Below are 13,964 nucleotides of genomic sequence, written 5' to 3'. Positions count from 1 at the left end.
TTCAGTTCTGGTTTGCTGTGCCCAAAGAAATGTGCCCTAGAAATCCAAATTAATTAATTAGCCAATAATAACAATAACAACCACTAATTACTGAGGGCCTACTATGCACAAGGAAGTAGGTTAGGTGCTTTACACGCATCACCATTTTAACCCAAAGAAACCCATTTCTATAAACGTTCAACTTTGCAGCTATGGAAACTGACGAAGCTACTAAATGAATGGCGAAACACTGTTCACCTGGGTTTTCTTCTATTTTAAAATAAGCTGTTATGTGGAATTCTATGAAACAAACTTCTCAAATTAAAATGCAATTATGATTTCAATATATTTTTTCAGAACAAAAGCTAGAGACCTCTCAAAACAAGATTTAAACACAGTTAAGGTAAACTGTGTGTTAATTCCATAAAGAATAAATTTGCCTTACCAAAAGTAAAAACAAAACCAAAAAAAACATGGGGGGGGGGCAGCCCACTGTGATAGGAAGGGGCGTTAGGAAGAGTACCTGATATGAAGGAGTCATGCCTCCAGCCTCCCCTAGTCCCTAGAGCTGCCCAGTAGCTACCTCGCTCTTCAAGTGCAGGAGCCAGTTGAAATATCAGGAATGGAAGCCAATGTGACCATCCCAATCTGGCAAAACAAGCCACATGGGGCTACTCAAAGTGTAGTGAGAAAAACTGGGACCAACCTGCCCCCTGAAGCCATGTCCCTGGGCATCCTTTGAAACCCCATACCCAACATGTCTGACCTGTGTCTAAAGGATGAGCCCCCCATCCCTGCTCTGGCCGACACTGCCTGGAATGCTGTGATGAAGAGGAGATATGTGTCCGGGTCAGGAGTGACGCATGGCTCCTGAGGCACACCTGGAAGCCTAGCCCTCTAACTGTCACACAGCGCAATGCCTCAGTGCCCAACCTGCGTGGGTCCAAGGTGACCATCTTTCTGACCATTCCAGCACTGCCAGCCCGAAGTCGCACCGTAGTGCTGCAGGATGAGCTGAACTACCTGCACGGCCAGATTGCCAAGATAGCGGCATCTGATACACCTTCGGTTTCATTAACAACAGATTTCTTATCTCCAGGAAGTTCAAATGTCTCTCCTCCCTTACCTGGTTTTGGATCCTCACTCCACTGTACAACTTCCTTTGCCATTAGTGGCATCACCAAGCAGACCAAGGTAGAGGCCCCTGAGCTACCATTAGCCCCCCCTGCTCTGTTCTGCCAGCCCCGAAGGCTGTAAACCACAACACAAAGCAACCCACAGCTCGTCTGAAGAGGATGACTGTGTCTCTCTGTCCACGGCCAGCAGCTTTGCAGACCTCATGGGGATCCTGGAGAACTTTCACCAGATGGAACAGAGCCTCGATCTAGCTCTTAGAAAAAAACCTCAGGAAAAAACCTTAATGATAAGAGAGGTAAGTAATCTACCTGATAAAGAGTTCTAAAGTAATGGTCATAAAGATGCTCACCACACTGGGGAGAAAATGGGGAAAAGAATGAATAAACACAGAACTCCAACAAAGAGATGGAAAATATGCAGAAGTACTAAACACAAGTTACAGAGCTGATGAACACAATGACTGAACTGAAAAATACACTAGAAGTGTTCACCAGCAGACTACATGACACAGAAGAAAGGATAAGTGAACTCAAAGACAAGGCAGTGGAACTCTCCCAATCAGAGCAGCAAGAAAAAGAAATGAAATACTAGAAAAATAATGAAGAAAAAAAAAAGAAAGAAAACATAGCTTAAGGGACTTATGGGACTACATCAAATGGACTAACATTCTTATCACAGGGCTCCCAGAAGAGAAAGAAAGGCACAGAAATCTTATTTGAAAAAAGAATGGCTTAAAACATCCCTAACCTGGAGAAGAAAACAGACATCCAGATCCAGGAGGCCCAGGGAGATTCCTATGAGATTAACTCAAAGAGACCCTAAAAGCAGCAAGAGAAAAATAACTTGTTATCTAAAAGGGAACCCCCCCAAAAGACTATAAATACATTTTTCAGCAGACCATTTGCAGGCCAGAAGGGAGTGACACATGTATTTAAAATGCTGAAAGAAGAAAACTTCCAACCAAGCAAAGTTACTCAGGATTGCAGAGACTTTTCCAGATGAGCAAAAGCCAAAGGAGTTTATCGCCACTAAATCAAACTTACAAGAAATGTTAAAATGACCTCTTCAAGCTGAAAAGAAAGTGCTAGTCAGTAACAGGAACACATATCAAAGAGTAAATCTCACTGGAAGGATAAATATAATAATAATGAAAATAATGGATTCAGCACTTATTAAGGTTAAAAGGACAAAAGCAGTAAAAATAACTATGATTATAGTAACTAGTTAAGGGATAACTTAGATAAGGCACACACAAGATAAAAAGACGTAGGTCTGTCCAGTGCAAGACCGTTTACTGCCATGGGCTGCTTTCCCCTGTTTGGATGCCTTCTCTAGAGCCAGGGCCTTAGTCTTGGCCTTCTATGGGGTGCCCAGTGCCCAGTTTCCGGATGCCTCTGGGAAGGAGCTCTTAGACAAAGCCAACAAACACCACTTCTTACACAGCCTGGCCCTGCTGGGGGTACCCCATTTACTCCTAGCCTCTAGAACCACTTTATTCTGCACCAGCTTTTACTTCCAGGCTCTGGCCCAGACTTTGGCCCCTGTGCGAGGGAGCCTGCTAATCTTGGGCTGGCTTACCTTGGTTCTTTGAGTTTCCTTGCACTTAATCTCTGGGTACTTTTTTTGAGAGTTGAAGCAGGGAGAAGATTAAAAGAGAAAGGGGAAAAAGAAAAAAAGATGAAAAATGTGACATCAAAAACACGCAAGGGAGGAGTAACAATGTTGAGCTTTAGAATGCAATCAAACTTAAGTTGACAAGTATTTTATCAACCTAAAATAGACCGTTATGCATATAACTTGTTATAGTTACAGTTAAACTTAACTACAAAACAAAACCGGTAGTAAATACACAAAAGATAAAGGAGCATAAGCATACCACTAAAGAATGTCAGCAAACCACAAAGGGAGAGAGCAAGAGAAGAAAGGAACAAAGAGGAACAAAAACCAGCCAGAAAACAACTAACAACATGGCAATGAGTACATACCTATCAATAATTATACTTTAACTGTAAATGGACTAAATACTACAATCAAAAGACAGAGTGGCTAAATGGACTAAAAAACAAAATCTATATGCTGCCCACAAGAGACTCCTTTAGACTTAAGAACATACACAGACTGAAAGTGATGGGATAGAAAAAGATATTCCATATGGAAACGAAAAGAAAGCCAGGGTAGCTATACTTATGGATATAAGAAAAAACTCGGGGGCACCTCAGTGGCTCAGTCTGGCTCAGTTAAGCATCTGACTCTAGATTTTAGCTCAGATCATGATCTCACAGTTCATGAGTTTGAGCCCTGAATTGGGCTCTGACAGTGCAGAGCCTGCTTGAGATTCTCTCTCTTTCCCTCTTTCTCTCTCCCTCACTCCCATGGTCTCTCTCTCTCTCTCTCTTTCTAAAATAAATTTTTAAGGGGCGCCTGGGTGGCACAGTCAGTTGGGTGTCTGACTTCGGCTCAGGTCATGATCTCACTGTTCATGGGTTCGAGCCCTGCATCAAGGCTCTGTGCTGACAGCTCAGAGCCTGGAGCCTGCTTCAGATTCTGTCTCCATCTCTCTGCCCTCCCCTGCTCTTGCTCTGTCTCTCTTGCTCTCAAATATAAAATAAAACATTTAAAAAAATTTTTAATAAATTTTTAAAAGGAAAAAATTGACTTTAAAACAAAGATTGTAAGAGACAAAGGGCATTATATAATGATAAAGGGGTCAATCCAACAAAAGACTAGAACGTTTATAAATATTTATGAACCCAATATAGAAGTAACTGAATATATAAAGCAAACATTAACAAACATGAAGGGAGAAACAGCCATATAATACCAACAGAGAACATTAACAATTTTATGTTTATTTTTTGAAAGAGACAGAGAGAAACAGGCAGAGCATGAGCAGGGGAGGGGCAGAGAGCGGGGGAGGGGCAGAGAACGAGGGAGACACAGAATTTGAAGCAGGTTCCAGACTCTGAGCTGTCAAGACAGCACAGAGCCCGACAGGGAGCTCGAACCTGTGGACCAGGAGATCATGACCTGAGCCGAAGCCGGCTGCTTAACTGACTGAGCCACCCAGGCGTCCCAGCAGGGGACTTTAATACCCCACTTACATCAATGGATAGATCAGACAGAAAATAAGAAAACATCACCTTAAATGACATGTTAGACCCAACAGACCTAACAGATATATACAGAACATTTCATCCAAAAGCAACAGAATATACATCCTCAAGTATGTATGCAACATCCTCCAGGATAGATCAGGTAGGACACAAAACAAGTCTGAATAAATTTAAGAGGACTGAAATCCTATCAAGCATCTTTTCTAACCACAGTGATATGAAACTAGAAATCAAAAACAAAAAAGAAAGAAAGAAGGAAAGAAACCAGAAATCAATTTTTTTTTAAATAAAAACAAAAGGTGGGGGAAGGAGAAATCATATTATGGCCAACAAATCACAGAGAAGGTTATTTTAAGACTAAGTTCAATCCTCTTCTGTTAATGTCTTCCTACTAACTTAAAAGTCCAAGAACAACTTTATAAAGGAAAGTGACATTCTTCTGTTTCAGCCAGAATTCTTAAAATAATCTTTAACTTAAAATGTTTCCCAAAGATGGATGCTCGCAGTTCAAATGCCAGTGATAATTCAATTGGCTGCAAAATTCGGTGTTAGCAGTCTCTACATTTATAGGGAAAACCTGACACAGTATACGAGTATCAATTGCCATATCTGTGGTTTCAAATGAAACTTCCTTCCACAGCACTTAAATCATCCTTTTTCTCCTAGGTCCCTGGTTTGCTTCATTTCCTTTAATCTTGCTTTATGTTAAGACAATATTTGGTCCCTGGCTCCATTTAGAGGAGTTCAGGGTCATCAGAATAATGCCCTTGGAATGTTGTCTCTGAACCAACTTCCTAATATAGGTTATGCTCCTGTTCTTAAGAATTTTAATATATCCAAATCATAATGTCCAAATCATAACAAGGCCAGATATAAATACTAACTGGAAGATTTATTAGAGTCAAGCAAAAAAGGAAAGAAAAAAATTTTAAGCTTTCTAGAAACCTAACACCAGCTAGAGTATAATAAATAAAAATAGACCTACTTCTGCTACCTTTGCCGAGCCCAGTGGTTTATCCAGCTAGGTAGTGAAGGACACAATGAATAAGACAGATCTATGCCTTTATGGAATCTGAGACTCATCCAGTTCTAGGACCATCTCTCCTCAACTGTCCTAGAAGGAGAGTGTTATAGAAAGTTTCAATATGGTGCAAATGGGACGCATTGCAAAACAATAAGCATGTATCTTTTAATATATCGGACTTCTGTATTAAGGTTGTGATTGTATTTGAAACCGGAATACTCATGTAGGATTAGAAGGGAGAGGAAATAGAAGTGGAGAGTGCAAAGCTAGGAACTGAGTCACTTCTCCCACCTCATCAGGTTTTTCACCCTCACTACTGGTTACATAAATCCTATGTGGAATGTAATCTTTCACTTAGGACAATTTTATCTCTTAAGCCTTTCATAAACCTGTCACACCATGAGCTACGTGAAACATTTTTTGTCTTATAGGTTCTCAGTTTGCAAAATAAAAACTTTCATCACTCCAAACTAAATGCAGTATGACTGAAGATCACAGTACCAAGAGAGAATTTGATTCTTACCGATAAGCACCTGCCCTAGTTAATGTTTCAAAGTAATTTTTTTAACAAAATTATATTGCAGAAACTAAGACTTAATTGTCCTAATGTAAGCAAGCTCACTAAAAATTTCCATTAAGATATTTTTCCCTTAAAATAATATAACCAAAACACTTCCCATTACTTTAATATCGCTGAAACACCAAAAATTTGTAATGTGACTTTAGGAAATTTACTTTTAAAACAGATTTAGGAGGTTTAGACCGTACTGCATTTCCAATGACAAAAAGAAATCCCATTAAGGATGGAATTATTAAAATTATTATAATCTCCCGTTTTATTGCATCAATACGTATTAGAGGACAAAAATAGCCATTTAATTCAAGAAGTGATCCAAAGAGACTAAAAGTTACATTAATCTGTGAAAAGTCACATGTAAAACAAATCTATATAAACCCCATGTCCATTATAATGAGAAAGGACCTCATATGAGAAGGCAGCACAAGGTATGTGGTACAGATACACAATACTAAGCTATATTAACAGACAAAGTGACTTAGTCTCATTTATAGGAGGAAAAGAGAGGGAAGGAGAAAGAAACATGAGAAAAAGAGGAAAACTTGTAAAAATAAAAAAAGATGGAGGGGTACCTGGGTGGCTAAGTTGCTTAAGCATCTGACTCTTGATTTCGGTTCAGGTCATGACCTCATGACTCGCGTGAGCCCTGCATCGGGCTCTGTGCTGCCAGCGCAGAGCCTGCTTGGGAATCTCTGTGTCTCCCTGTCACTCTGCCCTTCCCCTGCTCATGGGCACTCTCTCTCAAAATAAATAAACTTAAAAAAAAAAAAAAAAAAAAAGATGGAGCACATAAGATCATTTTTTCCAAGTTTGCAGGCAGTAAATGATAGGACTCTTCTCTTCACAAAAGAAACATGCTGGCTGGCTCTGATATACAAACAAAATCACATATGAGAATCAAGTACACTAATATTGTCAACATGCAGACTAGTACTTTCAAGCTAGCAAGATCCCAATAACAAGTTAGCCAAGTATAAGTTCGTCTACAAGACATCTCAGGTAAAAGAAGAGATTTAGATATGCTACATGGTCATGATTTTATTGGCCATTCTCCACCACCATAGAAATCAAATATTGAATGCTCTAAATGTGTCAGGAAGCCATCAAAATCCTCAAGGAGAAAGCAGTCAAAAAACCTCTTTGACCTCAGCCGCAGCAACTTCTTGACTCAACATGTCTCCGGAGGCAAGGGAAACAAAAGCAAAAATGAACTATTGGGACCTCATCAAGATAAAGCACATCCTTTGCTGTGCTTCCTCTGTACAGCAAAGGAAACAATCAGCAAAATTAAAAGGCAACTGACGGAATGGGAGATGACATATCAGATAAAGGGTTAGTATCCAAAATCTATAAACAACTTATCAAACTCAACACCCAAAAAACAAATCATCCAGTGAAGAAATGGGCAAAAAACATGAATAGACACTTCTCCAGAGAAGACATCCAGATGGCCAACCGACACATGAAAAAATACGCAACATCACCCATCATCAGGGAATTACAAATCAAAACCACAATGAGATACCACCTCACACCTGTCAGAATGGCTAACATTAATTAACAACTCAGACAACAGATGTTGGCGAGGATGCGGAGAAAGAGGATCTCTTTTGCCCTGCTGTTGGGAATGCAAACTGATGCAGCCGCTCTGGAAAACAGTATTATGGAGGTTCCTCAAAAAACTAAAACTAGAACTACCCTACGACCCAGCAATTGCACTACTAGGTATTTATCCAAAGGACACAGGTGTGCTGTTTCGAAGGGGCACGTGCACCCCAACGTTTATAGCAGTGCTATCGACAATAGCCAAAGTATGGAAAAAGCCCAAAATGTCCATCGATGGATGAATGGATAAAGAAGATGTGTGTGTGTGTGTGTGTGTGTGTGTGTGTGTGTGTGCATTGCAGAGTATTACTCAGCAGTCAAAAAGAATGACATCTTGCCATTTGCAACTACATAGATGGAACTGGAGGGTACTATGTTAAGCAAAATTAGTCAGAGAAAGACAAATATATGACTTCACTCATATGAGGAATTTAAGATACAAAACAGATGAACATAACGGAAGGGAAGCAAAAATATAAAAACAGGAAGGGGGACAAAAACATAAAAGACTCATATATAGAGAACAAACAGAGTTGTTGGAGGGGTTGTGAGAGGAGGGATGTTCTAAACGGGTAAGGGGCATTAAAGAATCTATTCCTGAAATCATTGTTGCACTATATGCTAACTAACGTGGATGTAAATTAAACAATAAATAAATTTAAAAATAAATAAATATGTATAAGTTCCAGACTCCAAAGGCCCAAGAACCTGAAGCTAAAATGTCTGAGGACAGCAGAAGATGGAAGTCCCAGCTCAAGGAGAGTGAGCAAATTCACTCTTCCTCTGCCTTTTTGTTCTATTTGGATCCTCAGTGGATTGGTGATGCCCACCCACAGCAGTGAGGGTGGACCTTCTTTACTCAGTCTATTCATTTAAATGCTAATCTCTTCCGGAAACACCCTCACGGACATACCCAGAAATAATGTTTTACCAGCTCTCTAGGCATCTGTTAGCCTAGTCCAGCTGACACGCAAAAGTAACCAACACAGGGAGCCACCATGAGTTTTTGACGAAGTAAGTAATATGAATGGACCTGTGATTTCTAAAAGTTACCTTTAGAAGCATATGGGAAAGAAGGCTGAATGAGCAGGACCAGTTTGGAGTAGCCAAGAGATAATTTTCTGAACTAAGGCTGTGGGAGACACCAACAAAGCACTGAAGTAGAACCGAAAGAATTTCACAACTGAAAGAATGGGGGACCATCACTTTTCACAAATAAGACCACAGCCTCCTCAAGTTCTCCCTCCCATACATTGCCCCACTACAGCTGGGAGTGATTGTTTTACAAACTAAATCAAGTTGCATCTCAAGGCCCTCCACCCCACCTCCCTACATACCAAACTGGACTTTTCACTTCCTACACATTCAACTTCTTTCCTGCCTCAGGATCCTTCACTCACTGTTTTCCTTTATCCACTAACTGGCACCCTGGTGTTTTTCACCAGGCGGAACCCTAACTGGTCTTCAAATGTCAATTTGAATGTCCCTCCCTCAAAGACCTACCCACCTAAACTCTCTAGTCTAGTACCATGTCCCAACCTTTAGATTCTCTCTTGGAATACTTACACACATGTAGACATGGGTTTATGTATATATTGGATTAATATCTATTCCCCATTAGACTATTCCTAAGACGTAGGATTATAACTATTTGTTACCTATACCTAGCCCAGTACCTGGCACCTGGCAGGTACTTAACAAACACCTGCTGGGGGTGCTTGGGTGGCTCAGTCGATTGAGCGTCCAACTTCAGCTCAGGTCATGATCTCAAAGTTCATGGGTTCAAGCCCCACGTTGGGCTCTGTGCTGACGGCTGGGAGCCTGAAGCCTGCTTTGGATTCTGTGTCTCCTTCTCTCCTGCCCCTCTCCTGTTTGTGCTCTGTCTCTCTCTGTCTCTCAAAAATAAATGTAAAAAAAAAATAAATAAATTTCTTTAAAAAAAAAACAAAAAACCAAGCACGTGCTGAATAATAAATATACCACAAGAGACCACTTTGAGTTCTTGACTGGGAAAATAATAATGCCATTACCCAATAAAGGGAACACAGGAACATCAAATCTGTGGATAAAGTGGAATTCTACCTGGGGAATATTGAGTTGAAGAAATAGTGAATTAGGTCTGAGCTGTAGAATCACCAGTGAATGATCACTCAGCCAAAAGAATAAATGTAACATTACTGGAAAAGGAGAAGCAAAATAAAGCAAGCTATGAGCAGATAAGACAAACCTCTATTTAAGTGGGAGGAAGAAGAAAGGAGACAAAAGGTTTATATTTCTAATATGTAAAGGGCTTATAAAATAGCAAATATCAACAAACCTGAAGAACACAAGGCTTAAAAAAATGGACAGTTAACAGTAAAGAAAAATGCAAATGCCTCCTAACCATATAAAAATATATTCAGCCCAATGTGTACCTCAAGGTAAACTTGGTATAAGACTATCTTTAAAAAAAAATGTTGTTAATTTAAATGATTCTAAAACGTGTATAGGGCTCCTGGGTGGCTCAGTGGGTTAAGCGTTCGACTTCAGCTCAGGTCATGATCTCCCAGTTTGTGAGTTCAATGCCCGCATTGGGCTCTGTGCTGACAGCTCAGAGCCTGGAGCCTGCTTCAGATTCTGTGTCTCCCTCTCTCTCTGCCCCTCCCCCACTCAAATTCTGTCTCTCTCAAAAATAAATAAACATTTAAAAAGTAAATAAAATAAAATGTCTATAAGGAAATTTTTAAAGTTAAAGATATTCAATTTCACGCATGAGATGAGTGAAATTAACATAACAGACTGATATTCCATTCAGTAAAAAAGCAAAAGTTTGACAACATATTCTGTTGCTGAGGTTATGCATAGACAAATAGGCACTTTCACACATTACCAATGGGAACACAGAGACACATGAGGCACCCAGTTCTGATAGTATTATCCCTGGTGTCATTGAGAACCAGAATTCTTAGCTAAGAAAAAAAGATACAGATGTGAAATAAAAGACTGAGCAAAAATCTTATAGAGCTGAAACAATTGGAAATATCAGCATAAACTCATGAGGTTCTTAATCTTAAAAAATTTTTTTTCCTAATTTTCACAACTGAAAAGATCTAGTGACAATGGTCAATCCATTAGAAATAAGAACCTCTAGAGGCCAGATTGTAGTCTTGAAATCCTACTTCTCAGTAAAGGAATCAGGGGTCCTTTTGGGTCCAGCGATATCAGGTGTAGAGAGGAAATGTACATGATGTGCCTAGAAATCCTTGTCATACCAGATAATCAAAGCAGCTATCACAAACTACTAGAGTCATGTCAAAATAACTCAGCAACTTTAAAAGGCTCCCACTGGTCCAAGATTAAATAATTTAAGCAGCAAAAAAAAAAAAAAAAAAAAAAAAAAAAAGACAATGAATTTTTCAAAATTCAGTATGTTTAAATCTAAGAGTCCATAATGAGTCTAGGGAAGAAGTGGCGACCCTAACTGATCACTATTGGAGAAGGCTAATATAACCAACTCATTGTTTTGAAATTGGTAAGTCAGAAGAAACTATCAAGCTTTTCTCCAAGCTTTCCTATACGTACTGTACTACTAGGTAACAAATAGTACATGAGGAACAGTTTCCCTTTATAGAAGATTTCACATAATAAGTGAAGTTACAGTGTTATGTCTTGCAACCCCTAATTATTTAATAGACCTAAAGCAGGGAGCCCACTGCCTGTTTTTGTAAATAAAGTATTATTAGAACACAGCTATGGCCATTCATTCACATTTTGTCTATGGCTACTTTCCCACTACAAGGGCAGAGTATAGTAACTGTATCAGAGGAGACCAGATGGCCCACAAAGCCTAAAAATACACTATCTGGCCCCTTACAGAGAACGTTTGGCATTCTCTCATCTAAAGCATTGAGCATAAACGGCAACTAATAAGCATTAAGAGAGACGACTAAACACTTGTGTACCAGACAGACACTTGCCAAAAGAAATTGAACCTGAATCTGAGCAAATCTCCAGATCCAACTGCCAATTAACAAGAAAAACAAAGGACAGAGGAATATGCTTATTTTTTTTAAGACTGCATTTTTAAGTAACCTCTACACCTAACGCGGGGCTTGAACTCACAACCCCAAGATCAAGAGTTGCACGCTCCACAGACTAAGCCAGCCACGCATACCGACAGATGAGTACATTTAATCACTTCACAGGAATGTAATCAGGAACATCCACATCTACGGCCCAAAGACCCAATTTGCTCAACAAAAATTTTAAGGACACAAGGCAGGGGGAACTTAGGAGAAAAATCAACTAATTGCAATGAGGGAGGGCTTATCTAGATCCTGATTCAAACAGCTCAACTGCTTTGGAAATGTATGAAAGAATCAAAATTACCACGAACTGCACATTTTATTACGTTGGGATTGTTGCTGTTTTTTTTTTTTTTTAAAGATGATAATGGTATTGTGGTTGTATTTTTTTTTTTAAATGTTTATTTATTATTGAGAGACAGAGACAGAGCATGAGCATGGGAGGCACAGAGAGAGAGGAGGAGACACAGAATCCGAAGCAGGATCCAGGCTCTGAGCTGTCAGCACAGAGCCAGACACGGGGCTCGAACTCACAAACCGTGAGATCATGACCTGAGCCAAAGTCCGACGCTTAACCGACTGAGCCACACAGGCGCCCCATGTGGTTGTATTTTTTAAAAGAAGATCTACTTTAAGAATACATACTGGAATATAAACAAATTATATGATGTCTAGGATTTGCTTTAAAATAATACAGAGTGGAAGAGAAGTCCATGGAAGAGAAACAAACAATTTGGCCATGATTTGATAATTATTAAACCTGAGTGATGAATACAAAGGGGTTCATTACACTAGCCTGTTTACTTTGTACAAGTTAAAAATTTTTTTCAATAAAAATTAAAAATAAGGCAAAATCTTTCTTATTCAGACACAGAAAAAAATCTGATGGAAAAAGTTCAGGAAGTATGCTAGATCACCCCAAAAAGGCAACTGGACCGTGACAAGGTGTGGGATCTTTCAAAAGAAGGGTAAGAAGCCAACTTTGAAAAGAACCAGTTCAGAGATCAAGCAAATGAGTTTTACAAACTGAGTTATGTGCCCTTTTCCAACTATTTCAAGCACCTAGAAAAAGGATATATATGGCCAACGAACTTAGGTTTGAGATCTGATTAAGACGTGTTCCTCAGAGTTTTAAAAAGGCAAGAGACCATAAGATGTAAGAATGATCGTGGAGTTTGGGTAAGTGGAAAGCTAATGAGGCTAGGAAACGGCCTGCCTGGTTAAAGAAAACGAAACAAAAACAAAAACAAATGCCAAGAAACTACAAGTCAAAATTAATACTAAAAACAGATTTAAGAAGTGGGATGTGACAGAGGGTTATGATCATGACAGGAAGCTTGCCAAAGCCTCAGAAATTAGAAGTCTTCCAGGCGATGGTGAGGTCTAAGGTAGGAAGTAATGGGGTGTGCGCAGTAGGCAGAACTTTTGGGTTCCAGTCCTGATGAACGAATGCTGGGTAACTAATCGGTTTCAGCTCCCTGCCAAAGAATCACACCCTTCTCCCAAGCTTATTTCAACAGGTAACTGTATGTGTAAAGGTCCCAGGATTGGGAGCTCTGGTCTAAGACGTAGTGATATTGGAAAATCAGTAAAATGAAAATGATGGATGCTAGACATATCAAGGAAGCAGGATGAGAGCCACCAACATGATAGACAACATCAGAGTCAAATAAAGGAAAATTCTAGAGGTCAATAGAAGAGAAGGATAAAAAATGTGGAGAGAAAGAATGAAAGACCTCAACTTCCAAACAAAATGATTAACTGAAAAATGTTGTGTTAGTGAAGGCATTATTGTAACCCCACACTTCCAAGAACGTAGTCTAAAAATCTATCAAATAGGTTACAGAAGAAAGGTATCCTCAAAAAACCAAAAAATCTACCAATTTGTTCATTATGATCATAAAGTGTTAGATGTATGAAAATACCAAAAAACCTGAAAAAACATTTAGTTTATTTCACTCATCTCATGGATGAGAAAACTGAGGTCTACTAAGGCTAATTAACCTGCACTCAAGAACACCATACAATTAATGATCAGAACTAGGGCTAAAACGTACCCCATTCTTCACTCACCCTCTTGACCTTGCATCCTCATTTAATGCCATGGTTTCCATTTGGTGACTGACTTCTCTACAACACTAAACGCCATTATATATTTTCATGCTTCGATAGCAGGCATTTGATAAATATTTGTCGCCTGACACTCAAAATGAGCCTACTTCAATGATTTTCTCTCAAAGGTCCCCCATATCAGCAACTGGTTCTGCTCACTTTTACTCCTCTGTCCCCCAACAAAAAGGTACTGAGGAAATCTCAGAGGTGTTCAAAAAACATGTCGGCTAACTAGCATCCATGCTTCCAAAAAATGTTAGAACACGAAAAGGCACACATAGTGCCCGGGGGAAAAAAAAAAAAAAGAGTTGACATCACTCTCCTCTTATCATCTCCAAAAATGTGTCACTACA

The 13,964-nt window shown here is 39.4% G+C and overlaps 1 protein-coding gene and 1 pseudogene across 5 annotated transcripts in view; one reads left to right on the top strand and one right to left on the bottom strand.

Annotated features, from left to right (window-relative positions):
- Window positions 1–13,964, bottom strand: part of FRYL (FRY like transcription coactivator) — a 265,419-nt gene that overhangs the window by 213,812 nt on the left and 37,643 nt on the right. The window lies entirely within an intron of this gene.
- Window positions 354–2,881, top strand: LOC122238043 (annotated as a pseudogene).

The sequence above is a fragment of the Panthera tigris genome, chromosome B1 (genome assembly GCF_018350195.1).
Source record: "Panthera tigris isolate Pti1 chromosome B1, P.tigris_Pti1_mat1.1, whole genome shotgun sequence".
Lineage (NCBI taxonomy): Eukaryota > Metazoa > Chordata > Mammalia > Carnivora > Felidae > Panthera > Panthera tigris.
The sequence above is the reverse complement of the archived record's forward strand: the minus strand, read 5'-3'. Positions and strand labels throughout refer to the sequence as shown.